The sequence below is a fragment of the Nycticebus coucang genome, chromosome 14 (assembly GCF_027406575.1).
Source record: "Nycticebus coucang isolate mNycCou1 chromosome 14, mNycCou1.pri, whole genome shotgun sequence".
Classification (NCBI taxonomy): Eukaryota; Metazoa; Chordata; class Mammalia; order Primates; family Lorisidae; genus Nycticebus; species Nycticebus coucang.
The window spans coordinates 2,906,066-2,920,477 of NC_069793.1; the positions used below are offsets into that span (position 1 = coordinate 2,906,066).

The 14,412-nt window shown below is 42.9% G+C and overlaps 1 protein-coding gene and 1 non-coding gene across 4 annotated transcripts in view; one reads left to right on the forward strand and one right to left on the reverse strand.

Moving 5' to 3' along the window:
• Positions 1-14,412, forward strand: part of PACS1 (phosphofurin acidic cluster sorting protein 1) — a 166,975-nt gene that overhangs the window by 15,211 nt on the left and 137,352 nt on the right. The gene's annotated exons all lie outside the window — the stretch shown is intronic.
• Positions 7,936-7,997, reverse strand: LOC128566176 (U7 small nuclear RNA). Its single transcript, XR_008374466.1, has one exon. It is a non-coding gene; the product is annotated as a U7 small nuclear RNA (small nuclear RNA).

The window sequence follows — 14,412 nt, forward strand, 5'->3', positions numbered from 1 at the left end:
GAACTGGGTAACATAAAAAGAACAGTTACCAAATTCAGGAATTAAAATTTTCTTACAGTAGACTGATAGTTTATAACTAGTTGTCAACCTGATCAGACCCCATTAGCCCCATTTCTATCTGATATGTCTACAGTGTCTTAACAGTAATATAAAGGAAAAATAAAAGGAATGCGTTTACATACATTTCTGTGTGTAAATTCTCAGAAGACAAATGTAAATGCTCTCAGCACATTAGAAACCATAGTCATGTGGATCACATGAGCTCAGGAGTTCAAGGCCAGCCTGAGCAAGAGGATCACTTGAGCCCAAGAGTTTGAGGTTGCTGTGAACTATGATGCCACAGGGTGTCAGAGTGAGACTCAGAAAAAAAAAAAAAAAGAAAGAAACCATAGCTATCAGGTGCTTGCAGGTAAACATAGCTTTATCTTTGTGAATATGACACCTATAAATAGGGAATGGTACAGGTGCATTGTGTTGATGACTCAGATGAGATGCGATACCATCAGTGATATGATTTTCTAAAATGATGAATGAGGCAGGGTGCAGTGGCTTACACCTGTAATCCTAGCACTTTGAGAGGTCAAGGTGGAAGAATTGCTTGAGGCCAAAAGTTCAAGACCAGCCTGGGCAATAGAGCAAGACCCTATCTCTACAAAAATTTAAGAAAAAAAAATGAGCCAAGTACAGTGGCACATGCCTATAGTCTCAGCTACTTATGAGACTGAGGCATTGAACTATGTGATTGTGTCACTACACTCCATCCTGAGCAACAAAAAGAAATAATACGGTAAATAAATCTTCATAAAATTCTACACGAAACAAAGTACAGTCTTTTTTCTATTTACATAGTAATAACATTCCGGAAAAAAATACAGTGTATGCTAAATGGTGAAAAAATACTTAACATTTCTCTGTAAAATCTCTTTAGATCTAGGCTGAGATAATTATAAACTGGTTCTTACTTACATATATGTCTGGCGGGGCCAAAGGCTGATTTTGTTATAAAACCGATGAAACTTACATTTCAGGGCTCTTAATGTGCCATGGGTTTCCATGGCTCTATACCCATTTTTAAAAATAGCCTTCTTATTTTATTTTATTTTATTTTATTTATTTTTTTTTTTTTTATAGAGACAGAGTCTCACTTTATGGCCCTCGGTAGAGTGCCGTGGCCTCACACAGCTCACAGCAACCTCCAACTCCTGGGCTTAAGCGATTCTCCTGCCTCAGCCTCCCGAGTAGCTGGGACTACAGGCACCCGCCACAACGCCCGGCTATTTTTTGGTTGCAGTTTGGCCGGGGCCGGGTTTGAACCCGCCACCCTCGGTATATGGGGCCGGCGCCCTACCGACTGAGCCACAGGCGCCGCCCTTATTTTATTATTTTTTAATACTTTTACTTTTTGAGACAGAGTCTCACTTTTTCATCCTGAGTAGAATACCGTGACATCATAGCTCACAGCAACCTTATACTCTTGGGCTCAAGAAATCTGACTCAGCCTCCTAAGTAGCTGGGACTACAGATGCCTGCCACAATGCCTGGCTATTTCTTTTTAGAGACGGAGTCTGGCTCTTGCTTAGGCTGGTCTCAAACTTGTGAGCTCAAGCAATTCACCCGCCTCACCCCAGAGTGCTCAGATTACAGGCATGAGCCACTGTACCTAGCCCTTATAACCTTTTTATTGAAATGGTCTTCTACACTCAGAAAAGTACACATGTAACAAGTACAGTTCAGCGAATTTTTACAAACTGAGCTTACATAACCAGCACCCACATGAGAAAAGAGCATGAATGATACCCCAGAGCATTACCATGCCCCTTCTAATTACCTTCCCTCTCTCCTCCAAAGACTAATATTCTCACAGCATAAATTAGTTTTGCACTATGTACATTTCATTTCTAATTTCTTTTTCAACATATGTATGGGATTCATGCATATCCTTACATGTAATTGCATTTCATATATTCTTGTTGCTGTATAGTATTCTGGTAGGCAAATATATTAGAGTTTCTGTGACCACTCCATGATGATGGCCACGTGGGAGATTTCTCCTGTGGGGCTCTTGTGACCGATGCCACTGTGAAGTTGGTAGACTCCAGCACTCCTTTGCCTCGAGTTATACCCACGAGTCTGGAGTCTAGAGTGTGTAGCCGTGGGGGTATGTGCAGCATACTCAGCTGGCAGTGTCCGGAGCTCCTGGTGCTTCCACCAGCACTTGGTATTGTTTGCCTTTGTAAAGAACAAGGTGGGGTAAAACGGTTCCTCCTGTGGTTTTAATTTGTATTTCCCTGATGATGTGGAGTGCCTTTTCATGTGTTTATTGGTCACTTGGATATCCTCTTTTATGAATCCTGTTCAGATAAGTTACCATTTTTCTGTTGTTTCTCCGTTTCTCATTTACTTTTCTTTTCCTCTCAGCTATCTTCTCATACTCTGTGGGTTGTCTTTTTATTCTGTTTAATGGTATGTTGATGAACAGAAATTCTTAAATTCTCAATATGGTTCTGTTTATCAAGGTCTACCTTTATGTTCAGTGCCTTCTGCGTCCTGTTTAAGATCACAAGTTGTCCTCTAGTATTCTAAAAGCTTTATTATTTGCTTTTCTCACATGTGGGTGTGAGCTGTGAGTTAAGATGCATTTTGTATGGAGGAAACCCCTGCACCATTTATTTTAAAAGTCATCTTTTTCTACTACGCTGTCTCCTCCATCATAAATCCTGGCGTGTTTTGTATGTGATTCTACTTGTGGAGCATTGGTCAGTTTGTACATCCTTGCACTAATATTCCCCTGTCTCAGTTGCTATATCTTTATAATAAGCCTATTACCTTATGGTGTGAATCTTCTAGCTTCATGGTTCTTTGTAATTGCATAATAATTGCCTTAAGTAATCTTTTTTTCTTTGCATATCCTTAGGAATTTTAGAATCAACTTTTCAGTTTCCTTAGAAACCTTTTTTGGGCAGAGATTTTTATTTAGGATTGCATTAAATCTATAAATTTAGAGAGAATTGAAATCTTTACAATATTGAGTCCTTGGGTTCATGGACATATGACCATTTGTTTAGGTCTTTAATTGGTTTTATACCTTTTAGCATAGAAGTGTTCTACATCTTTCTTTAGATATATTCCTGTGTATTTGATATTTTTAAATCCTAGAGCTAATTTTGTAATGGTAATTTTGTATGCTTTTTCTTATAGAAGAGAAGACTCTTCTTTGATAAGCTGTAGGCCCTACAAATCTGGTCTGTCCCTGGGCAGAATGTTTTCAGTTTCATCTACATGTGGGATGCTAGTCATTTCCTAATTGTGCAGGACCTGAAGGTTCCCACAACTAGGGGTTGTAGGATGTTTTGCATTCTTGTTTTTTGCTGCCACTGAATGTGAGTGCAGTTCTCATTCTTTATGACAATTCAGAAAGCACCCTAGAGGCATTGCCACCACCATCACTCTGGAGACTCACTGATTAAAGACATTTTGTCCTCATTACAGTCGTTGCAGTCCATGAATGTAATTGTGCTTAAGTGCTTGAGTCAAGTATGTATGACTTTCTGCTTGCTTGTTTTAGGAAGAGACCTGAAATAGGCCAAGAGTTTCCAAAGTTGCCATCAGTAATCTAGATTTTAAAAGTTAAATGGTTAATCTTCACAGACTTTCCCACAGAGTGCATAGAACAATGGACTTGGAACCTGAAAATTTAAATCCTTTCTTTCTTTTTTTTTTTTCTTAGAGATAGAGTCTCACTTTGTCGTCCTCGGTAGAGTCACAGCTCACAGCAACCTCCAACTCTTGGGCTTAGGCAATTCTCTTGCCTCAGCCTCCCGAGTAGCTGGGACTACAGGTACCACCGCAACACCTGGCTATTTTTTTGTTGCAATTTGGCCAGGCCGGGTTCAAACCCGCCACCCTCGGTATCTGGGGCTGGCACGCTACTCACTGATCCACAGGTGCTGCCCTAAATCCTTTCTTTAACAATGAAAAACTCTGTGATGGGCTCGGCCCCTGTGGCTCAAGCAGCAAAGGCGCCAGCCACATACACCTGAGCTGGCGGGTTCAAATCCAGCCTGGTCCCGCCAAACAACAATGCCAGCTGCAACCAAAAAATAGCTGGGCGTTGTGGCAGGCGCCTGTAGTCCCAGCTACTTGGGAGGCTGAGGCAGGAGAATCGCTTGAGCCCAGGATTTGGAGGTTGCTTGAGCTGTGAGCTGTGAGCTGTGATGCCATGGCACTCTACCCAGGGCAACAGCTTGAGGTTCTGTCTCAAAAAAAAAAAAAAAAACTCTGTGATGTGGAGTCGGTTACTTTTTTTTTTCTTTTTAGAGACAGGGTCTTTCTCTGTTGCTTAGGGTGGAATGCAATGTTGTAATCACGGCTCATTGTAGCCTAGAACCCCTAGACTCAAGGGATCCTCCTGCTTTGACCTCCCTAGTAGCTGGGACTAAAGGTGTCCGCCATTACCCTCAGCTAATGTTTTTATTTTTTCTATTGTTTCTCAGGCTGGTGTCCAACTCCTGTCCTTAAGCATCTTCCCACCTCAGTCTCCCAAAATGCTGGGATTACAGGCATGAGCCACTGTACTTGGCCTCAGTTGCCTTTTGAGTTTTGATCTTCTCATCAGAATGGAAAGAAAGAAAAATAACTAGCTGACTAGAGCTGTTGGGAAGAACAGATGAAACAACTTATAGATGCTTGTAAGTTTTACAGTACTGTAGAAATGCCATTGGTGGCTGGGCACAGTGGCTCACACCGTTAATCTTGGCACTTTGGGAGGGCAAGGATTGCTTCAGACCAGAGGTTCAAGACCAGCCTGAGCAGCAATAGAGCCCAAGACTTTGTCTCTATAAAAAATAAAAAGAAAGGGCGGTGCCTGTGGCTCAAAGGAGTAGGGCTCTGGCCCCATATGCCAGAGGTGGTGGGTTCAAACCCCGCCCTGGCCATAAACTGCAAAAAATAAATAAATAAATACAAAGAAAACAAGTGGACATGGGAAGGGTGCCTGTAGTGTCAGCTACTCAGGAGGCTGAGATAAAAGATACTGAAGCCTAGGAGTTTGAGGCTGCAGTAAGCTGTGATCACGTGACTGCACTCCAGCCTTGGTGACAGAGCCAAAGGAAGACAATGCTTCAAAAAGAGAAAGAAAGGAAGGGAAAAGAGGGAAGAGAAATAAAAAGAAATGGTATTGGTGTAAATTCATGTTATTTTCTAACTCTTCCTGTTTGCTGGGACATTAGGCATAATTAATCAAGATGAAACCTCCTCAATAGTTTGTGTCTGCCCAGTTTTGGGGCTCTTTGAGCATGGTCCCTCTACCCATGACTTAGGGAAAGTGGCATCTGTTTTCTGAAAGTATGTGTCTGTGTGTGCAGGAAGGCAGCAGACGTTGGTCTATTGGAATTCCAATCTCTTAATTCTGGTTTTGTAAATGAAAGTTGGCAAACTACTCACTTTCCAATTTCCTTTATTATCTCACTACTTAGAAATGCTTTGAGGATTAAGATAAAATCACTAAGGAGTTTTATGTTCCTCAGTGAAGTGTACCATATGAATATAGGTGACACATTATTATAATTAAATTCTCTTTCCATATTAATTCATTGTCACCCTGGCCTTCCAGCCAGTGGATTGGGAAATTTTTACCCTGGTTGTGGATAAAAAGTTCTTTCCAAGAAGACCTTGGAATATAAGTTATGAGAGGGAAGAGGCACTGTTTTTGCAATTTTGATATGTAATATACTTAATAAGATACTAAATTTCAGCCAGGTGCAGTGACTCAAGCCTGTAATCCTAACACTCTGGGAGGCCGAGGTGGTTGATTGCCTAAGCTCAGGAGTTCGAGACCAGCCACTAAAATACTAAAAATAGCTGGGCATTGTGACAGGCACCTGTAGTCCCAGCTACTTGGGAGGCTGAGTCAAAAGGATTAACAGTTGCTGGGCTGTTTTTTGTTATTGTTGTTGTTGAGACAGAGTCCCACCCTATGTCCTGAGCAGAGTGCAGTGGCATCATAGCTCACTGCAACTTCAGATTCAGGATATGGTCATCCAGCTGCCTCAGCCTCCAAAAGCTGCTGGGATTACAGGCATTTGCCCTGGTGCCTGGCTGGGTTTTTCATTTTTTTTTAGGAATCAGGGGTCTCACTTTCGCTTAGGCAAGTCTCGAACTCCTGAGCTCAACCAATTCTCCCCTCCTCAGCCTCCCACAGTGCTAGGATTACGGACGTGAGGCACCGTGCCTGGCTTGCCAGGCTATTTTTAGAGAGAAGGTCTTGCTCTTGCTCAGGCTGGTCTTGAACCTGTAAACTCAGGCAATCCACTCTCCTCAGCCTCCCAGAGTGCTAGGATTACAGGCTTGAGCCACCCATTGTACCCTGCCTCTCACAAATGCTCCTTTTTTTTTTTGTAGAGACAGAGTCTCACTTTATGGCCCTCGATAGAGTGCTGTGGCATCACACAGCTCACAGCAACCTCCAACTCCTGGGCTTAAGCGATTCTCTTGCCTCAGCCTCCCGAGTAGCTGGGACTACAGGCGCCCACCACAACGCCCAGCTATTTTTTGGTTGCAGTTCAGCCGGGGCCGGGTTTGAACCTGCCACCCTCGGTATATGGGGCCGGCGCCTTACCGACTGAGCCACAGGTGCCTCCCACAAATGCTCTTTTTAATTGCATTTTGGTTTCATTTGAAGTTTTACCACTTGATTATTTTCCTTACTGTATTTTTGTTTTTTTGCAGTTTTTTTTTTTTTTTTTTTTTTTTGGCCAGGGCGGGGTTTGAACCTGCCACCTCCGGTATATGGAGCCAGCGCCCTACTCCTTTGAGCCACAGGTGCCTCCCCGGTTTTATTTTTTGATAGTCCACTCCATGTAATAGTTTTTTTCTCATTTTTTATTTTTAATCAAAGTTATATGTATATTTTAGAGTCAAGTCATTCTACAAGGCTTGTTTAGAAAACCATCTTTGGATATCATCTGGCTTTTTTGTTACTGCTCCCATTTTCCCAATAATTATAATTTTGGTTAGATAATTATTCAGAGCTTTTATTGTAGATTCATAGAAAGCCAAGTCACTGTTGAGCCATGCAGCAAACCATGATGTTTCTTTTCGTAGCCAACATTTTATTTTCCGGCATTAATAGTTGTCTTTTTAGTTCTGTTTAATAATAGCTAATGTTAATTGAGTATGTAATAGGTTCCAGGTGCTGCTTCAGTTGCTGTCTATATGTTAACTCCCTTAATTATCAGGTAGCTGCAGAGGCACAAAGAGGTTCAGTCACTTGCCCAAGAAAGCAACAGTAGAGCTCGTTCTGGTGGGCTGGCCTGTAACTGCTGCTCTTAACTGCTATGCCAGACTCTCTTAGTTTTCTATTAATATGTACTTAAACACTTTTTTATCCAAGAAAAATTTAAAGGCCGTGAAAATCACAGATCTTAGGTTTATAGTTTGGTGGATTTTGACAGACATACATTGATGTCATCGGTACCCCAATCGAGATACAGAATCTGTCGCTTTCAGTCTCCTCTCCTCACAGCCCGTCACTGTTCTGGTTTCTGTCCCCACGGGTTAGTGTTCCATCTGCTCTTGAACTTCATGTGAATGGAATCACATAGTATGTATTCTCCTGTTTTTGCTGGATTCATCCATGTTGCTGTGTGTGTTAATAGTTCATTCTTTTTTATTGCTAGTAGTATTTCATTGAAACAAATACCACAGTTTATTCATCCATTTTCCTATTGATGGACATGTGTGTAGCTTTTATGAATAGAGTTTCCTATGAAGATTCTTGTACAAGTTTTTTTTTTTTTCCAGACAGGGTCTCACTGTGCCCCAGACTCAAGTGTAATGGCACAATCTTAGCTTACTGCAGCCTCAAACTCTTGGGCTAAAGGGATCCTCATACTTCAGCCTCCCAAGTAGCTGGGACTATAGGTGTCTGACACCACACCCAGCTAACTAATTTTTACCAGAAAACCTACTAGACAAATTCTAAAAGAGCTCTAACTCTTTTATGTTTTTAGACATGAGATCTTGCCATGTTGCCCAGGCTAGTCTCAAACTCCTGGCCTCAAACTATCTTTCTGCCTCAGTCTCTTGAGTAGCTGGGACTACAGGCATAAGCCACCATATCCAGCTTATTATGCTCACCTTTTTATGGTCATCTATCTTCATTTCTTTGGGGAGTAAATATGTAGGAGTGCAGTGGTATAGAACCATGGGTCTTAGAGTATATGTAGGTATATTCAGATACATGTATATATACTTTCCTAGGTACATATGTGTACAGTTAACCTGCCGACTACAGGTAAACATGCATATGTAGTCTTAGGTATATGTTCATCTTTGTAAGAAACTGCTGGGGGGTTTTTTGTTTGTTTTGCTTTTTTTCTTGCCATTTTTTTTTTTTGAGTGGTTTTATCAGCTGACATGCCCACTGTGACAGACAGATTCTGAGTGGCCCCTGTGAATTCCTGGCTGCTGTATTTATACCCTAGGATAATCCCATCCCTTTGGGTGTAGGTAGGACCTGTGACTTGCTTCAGACTAATGGAATAGGGTATAGGTGACAGGATGTGCATGGTGGTGTGCACGTGATTTTGTTATATGAGATTGCAACGCCTGTCTTGTGAGTAGACTATCCCTTGCTGGCTTTGGAGAAGCAGGCTACCACATTGGGAGCTGCCTATGGAAAGGACAGCTTCACATCCACAGCCAGTAAGGAACTGTGGCCCTCAGTCCAGCAGCCCACAAGGAACTGAATGTTGCCGATATGCACGGGAGCTGAGAAATAGATCCTGTCCCCATGGATCTCAGTGGTCCCACCAGATGCCTTGATGGTACTTACAGAGAATCCAGCTAAGCTGTGCTTGCACTTCTGACCCACAGAAACTGTGAGATAATAAACATGTATTGATTTAAGCTATGAGTACATTAATGCTAATATTATTATGCAACCACAATAATATTAGCAATATACAAAAGTCCTGTTGCTGTCTGTCTCCACCAACATTTAGTTTTGTCAGCCTTTTCAACTTTAGTCACAAAATTATCATTTCTTAAGGCTTTAATGTGCAGTTCCCTAATGATTAATGACACTTTGTAGACATCCAGTAAGTAAATGTTGAATAAATAAGCAAATATTGAGTTGGTCCTTTTGCTTCTTTTCTGTGTTATACACATTTGGAGCTTCTTGGGAAATGAGGATGATATATTTGTAGGTGGCATTGATGCTGTTACATAAATGTTATAATTTTCCTGTAACAAAGTTTAGAAAATTATTAATACAATGGAGTATTAAGCAACAATAAAAACTAGTAATTAGGAGAGCTGTCGAAATGTGGGGAAATGTTTACGATGGGTCAAAATGTTATGCATACTGCCTCTAAAACATGGGCATATAAACAGAGACTGGAAGATAATGTGAAAATGAAATCATTATTTTGAGACATTTGGGGTTCTGGTAATTTTTTCCCTCCAAAGTTGTCTTTAATACTATCGCCTAGTCATCTTTTCAGTAGTGATTTTAAATGTATATACATTTTCCTTGCCTCTCTACCTCTGCAGTACATCCAGAATGTAACCTTCTAGGTGGATCACAAGTAACACAGTACTCAGAAGTTAGAGATTACTGTTGAGTGTCAGCACTGGAGAGGTGGGTGAGCATCATGGTAGATGTTTGGTTGGACCCTGAGATACACTGCTACGATACCCTTCCCGGGAGGAGGTGTGCCTGTAAGCACCCTTGGTTGGCACCTGACAGAAGCCTGTCCAATTTAGATGGACCATGAACAGGCATAGTAGAAAGGGGTCTGGGTGAGAAGATCTCTTGTTTGGGTTTTCTCAGAGCAACATTCCTCCCTTCCTTCGCCTGTGGCTCGATGTCGGTAAGGCGCCAGCCCCATATACCAAGGGTGACGGGTTCAGTCTCTACCAAAAAAAAAAAAAATGTAGATAGTCTTGTCTTTGTATCTCAGTTTCTCCATGTGCAAAATGGTGGATCTTTATAGATCTCCCAAAGCCGTGGTGAATTTGCAGCTCTTTTAGTTAAATAGGCCTTTTGTTTCTTCTAACAAACTACATTTTCTGGATATGTGAGTATTAACAGTTGATGACCAAGCTTTGACTAGGCTTCACGTGATCCTTTTTGCCAGGTGCTAGAATTCTGCAGCCCAAAACAAAATACAAAAAGATTTCACAATTTAAAACGGCTTCTCCTTAAGGGAGTATTACCTTCCAGGTTTAGCCCATTGGAGTCTTGCGAAATGACTCCTTACCCATTAGCCCAGCACCCCAATTGGACTACCTGCTGCTGCTACTAAGTCACCCTGTTGCGATTACATGGGCCTCTTTGCTCTCCCTTGAAAATGTCAGGTATGATCTGTTGGGTCTCTGTGCTACCTCTGCCGTGCAGAGGCATGGCTCGTTTTCACTCTTCCTCATATTGTTTGTGCAAGAGTCGCCTTCCCAGGGAAGCCTCCCCATATCATAAGGTCCCCTCCCCATATCATTCCTGCTTCTCAGCTTCTAACTTACTGTGGAATTTCTTTTTTCTTTTTTTTTTTTGAGACAGTCTTACTATGTCACCCTCAGTAGAGTGCTCTGGTCTCACAGCTCACAGCAACCTCAAACTCTTGGGCTTAAGCGATTCTCTTGCCTCAGTTTCCCAAGTAGCTGGGCCTACAGGCGGCCACCACAATGCCCAGCTATTTTTTTGTTGTAGTTGTCATTGTTTAGCAGGCCCGGGTTGGGTTCAAACCCGCAGCCTTGGTGTATGTGGCTGGCGCCCTAACCACTGAGCTACGGGCGCTGAGCCTTACTGTGGAATTTCCTCATCCATTATGTTGATTGTTAGACTCTCCCCTGCCCTAGCTAGAATGAACACTCCCTGAGGGCCAGGACTTTTGCTGGTTTGTTCACAGTTGTATCCCCAGTGGTTAGAATAGGGTCAAACTCACAGTAGGTGCTTGGTAGCTATCTGTTGAATGAATGAAGTTGCCGGGACACTGAGTTTCACCTTTCACTCAGAATTTTCTTTTTTTTTTTATTGTTGGAGATTTATTGAGGGTACAATAAGCCAGGTTACGCTGATTGCATTTGTTAGGTAAAGTCCCTCTTGCAGTCATCTCTTGCCCCCAGAAGGTGTCCACTCAGAATTTTCTTATGTGATTGTGATCACTATACCATGTTGATGTGAGAGCACTCTGTCTCCCCTTTAATGAGCAAGGACAAAAACAACTCCTGATTCTTCCCTGGCATGACTGAGATAGCCTGCAGAGTGAAAGGAAATGTTTTGGGTACTAAGAACAACAGAAAAATTAGCACCAATAATGCAGCAATTTTACCACAATCTCATAGCATGTGACTCTTGGATCTGTCATAACTAGCTCGAGCTTGTATTTTGTAGGCCCTACCCTAATCTATCCACTTACACTGAGAAATCTATTCTACCTTCAAAGGATTAGTACTGACTTTGCCTTGATGTCCTGCAGGTAGCACCATCTTATCATTGGGTACTAAAGAGCTCCTGCCTGCACGTCTTTTTTTCTTTTTCTTTTTTTTTGAGACAGTGTCTCACTCTGTAACCCTGAGTAGAGTGCCATGGAGTCATAGCTCACAACAACCTCAAACTCTTGGGCTCAAGAGATCCTCTTGCCTCAGCCTGCCTAGTAGCTGGGACTTCAGGCGCCTGCCACAGTGCCTGGCTGGTTTTTCCATTTTAAGTGGAGACGGGGGTCTCACTCTTACTCAGGCTGGTCTTGAACCCCAGTGTACAGGCCTTCTACCTGCCTTGGCCTCCCTGAGTGCTAGGATCACAGGTGAGAGCCTTGCCTGGCCCTGCCTGTACATCTTAACAACTGTCAACAAGGCAAAAAGAGCACCCATTTTCAAGTTTGAATATTGTGTTGGTCTGTTTGGGCTGCCATAACAAAATACCACAGGCTAGGTGGCCTACAGACATTTATTTTCAAACAGTTCTGGAGACTAAGGTCCAATATCAAAGTGCCAACAGGCTTAGTTTCTGGTGAGGCCTCTCTTTTTGGATTGCAGAGGGCTACCTTCTTACTGTGTCCTCAGAGACAGCATGTGCTCTACTGTCTCTTCCTCTTAGAAAGGCACCAGTCCTGGGTGGCGCCTGTGGCTTGGTGGGTAGGGCGCTGGCCCCATATACCGCCCTGGCCAAACTGCAAGAAAAAAATAGCTGGGTGTTGTGGTGGGCATCTGTAGTCCCAGCTACTCGGGAGGCTGAGGCAAGAAAATTGCCTAAGCCCAAGAGCTGGAGGTGAGACTCTATCTCTAAAAAAAAAAAAAAAAAGCTGTGACTGTGACTCCATGGCACTCTACTAAGGACAACAAAGTTTTTTTACCTCTGTCTATAAAAAAAAAAAAGAATTAAAAAAGAAAGTCACCGGGCGGTACCTGTGGCTCAAAGCAATAGGGCACCAGCCCCATATTTAGCCAGAGGTGGTGGGTTCAAACCCAGCTCCGGCCAAAAACTGCAAAAAAAAAAAGAAAGAAAGGCACCAGTCCTGTCAGATAAGGGCCCCACCCTATGATCTCATTTAACTTTAATCACCTCCTAAGGCACTGTCTCCAAACTAGGTGACATTAGGCCTTCAACACAGCAATTTGATGTGCATCACAATTCAGTTCAAGTGTTACTTCTTTCACTAGAACAAAGAACCTCATGCTTCAGGTGAGATAGCTCGCACAGGTGGAAGACCTTCATTCACTTTTTTTTGTTTGTTTTTAGAGATAGGGTCTTATTCTGTTACTTACACTGGAGTAGTGACATCATCACAGCTCACTGCAACGTCAAACTCCTGGGTTCAAGTGATCTTCCTGCCTTAGCCTTCTAAGAGACTGCAGGTGCCTCCCCCAATGCACAGCTAATTTAAAAAAAAAATGTTTTTTTAATGGCGGCGCCTGTGGCTAAGTGAGTAGGGCGCCCGCCCCATATGCCAAGGGTGGCGGGTTCAAACCCAGTCCCGGCCAAACTGCAACAAAAAAATAGCCGGGTGTTGTGGCAGGCGCCTGTAGTCCCAGCTGCTTGGGAGGCTGAGGCAAGAGAATCGTGTAAGCCCAAGAGTTAGAGGTTGCTGTGAGTCGTGTTGCCACGGCACTCTACCTGAGGAAGGTACAGTGAGACTCTGTCTCTACAAAAAAAAAAAAAAAAAATGTTTTTTAAGAGATGGGATCTTGCTTTGTTGCACAGGCTGGTCTCAAACTCCCAGCCTCAAACCATCCTCCTGCTTTGGCTTCCCAAAGTGCTGAGATTACAGGCATGAGCCACCAGACATAGTCTCATCCACTATTTTAACTAGCAATTATTGAAAGCCAGCTATGTGCCAAGCCTCATGCCAGATGCAGAGGGTATCTTGTGCTCTCCAGCAGTAGAGACAGATCTGACCAGTTCCAGAGCAGGGTGGTGAGCACTGTGGGGGGTGTAGGTATGTCAGGGAAAGCTTTATTGAGAAAGTCAAGTATGTTTGTGCAGGTCAGTCAGTAAATATTCCAATAGTTTACCACATAGTAGTGTGTGAGTCATGTCATGGTCATCATCATCCACATGTACAGTATGTGGCAGAACTCCCTGTCACACTCTCACATGAACCCTCTCCGCCTTCACCTAGCTTCAGTTCTTGTGTGGTTGCTCCTGCCTCTCTCTCCAGACTGTACCTTCCAGATGTTCTACTGTGATATTTCAATAGCCAGTGATTGCTCTCTTCATACTCTTATTGATTATGAAGAGAAAATTGGTTGGGTTTTTTTTTTTTGTTTGTTTGTTTAGAGACAGAGTCTCACTTTGTCGCCCTCAGTAGAGTGCTGTGGCATCACAACTCACAGCAACCTCCAGCTCCTGGGCTTAGGCGATTCTCTTGCCTCAGCCTCCTGAGAAACTGGGGCTACAGGCACCTGCCACAATGCCCGGCTATTATTTGTTGTTGCAGTTTGGCCGGGCCCGGGTTTGAACTTGCCACCCTCAGTATATGGGGCCGGCGCCCTACTCACTGAGCCACAGGCACTGCCCGAAAATTGGTTGTATTTTCTAATTTCTTTTCCTTAATAGGTTTAGTTGAACCTTTAATTCTCTTATACCTCCTTGTTTTCTGCAAAGGCAGTTCCTGCTGGTGGTGAAGGCTGCTGCAGTTGGAGCCTACTATTTACCATTAATAGATGATGAGGGAGGTTGTCAGGCAGCAGACTACTCCGTTTATGAAATTGCCATTACTGATATAGCATTTTGTGAAGTCCTTACTATGTAAATAGCACAAGTGATTCGATAAGTTATGGCTCCATAGAATTCCTTGCAGCATTTCTTTTTCCTTCTCTGGGGGATATGCGTAGCATTAAATTAAGTTTGTCTTGGTTGCCATTCACTTTGAACTGATCTGGTTTTCCTGTGGGTGCCCAGTTACAGTTATG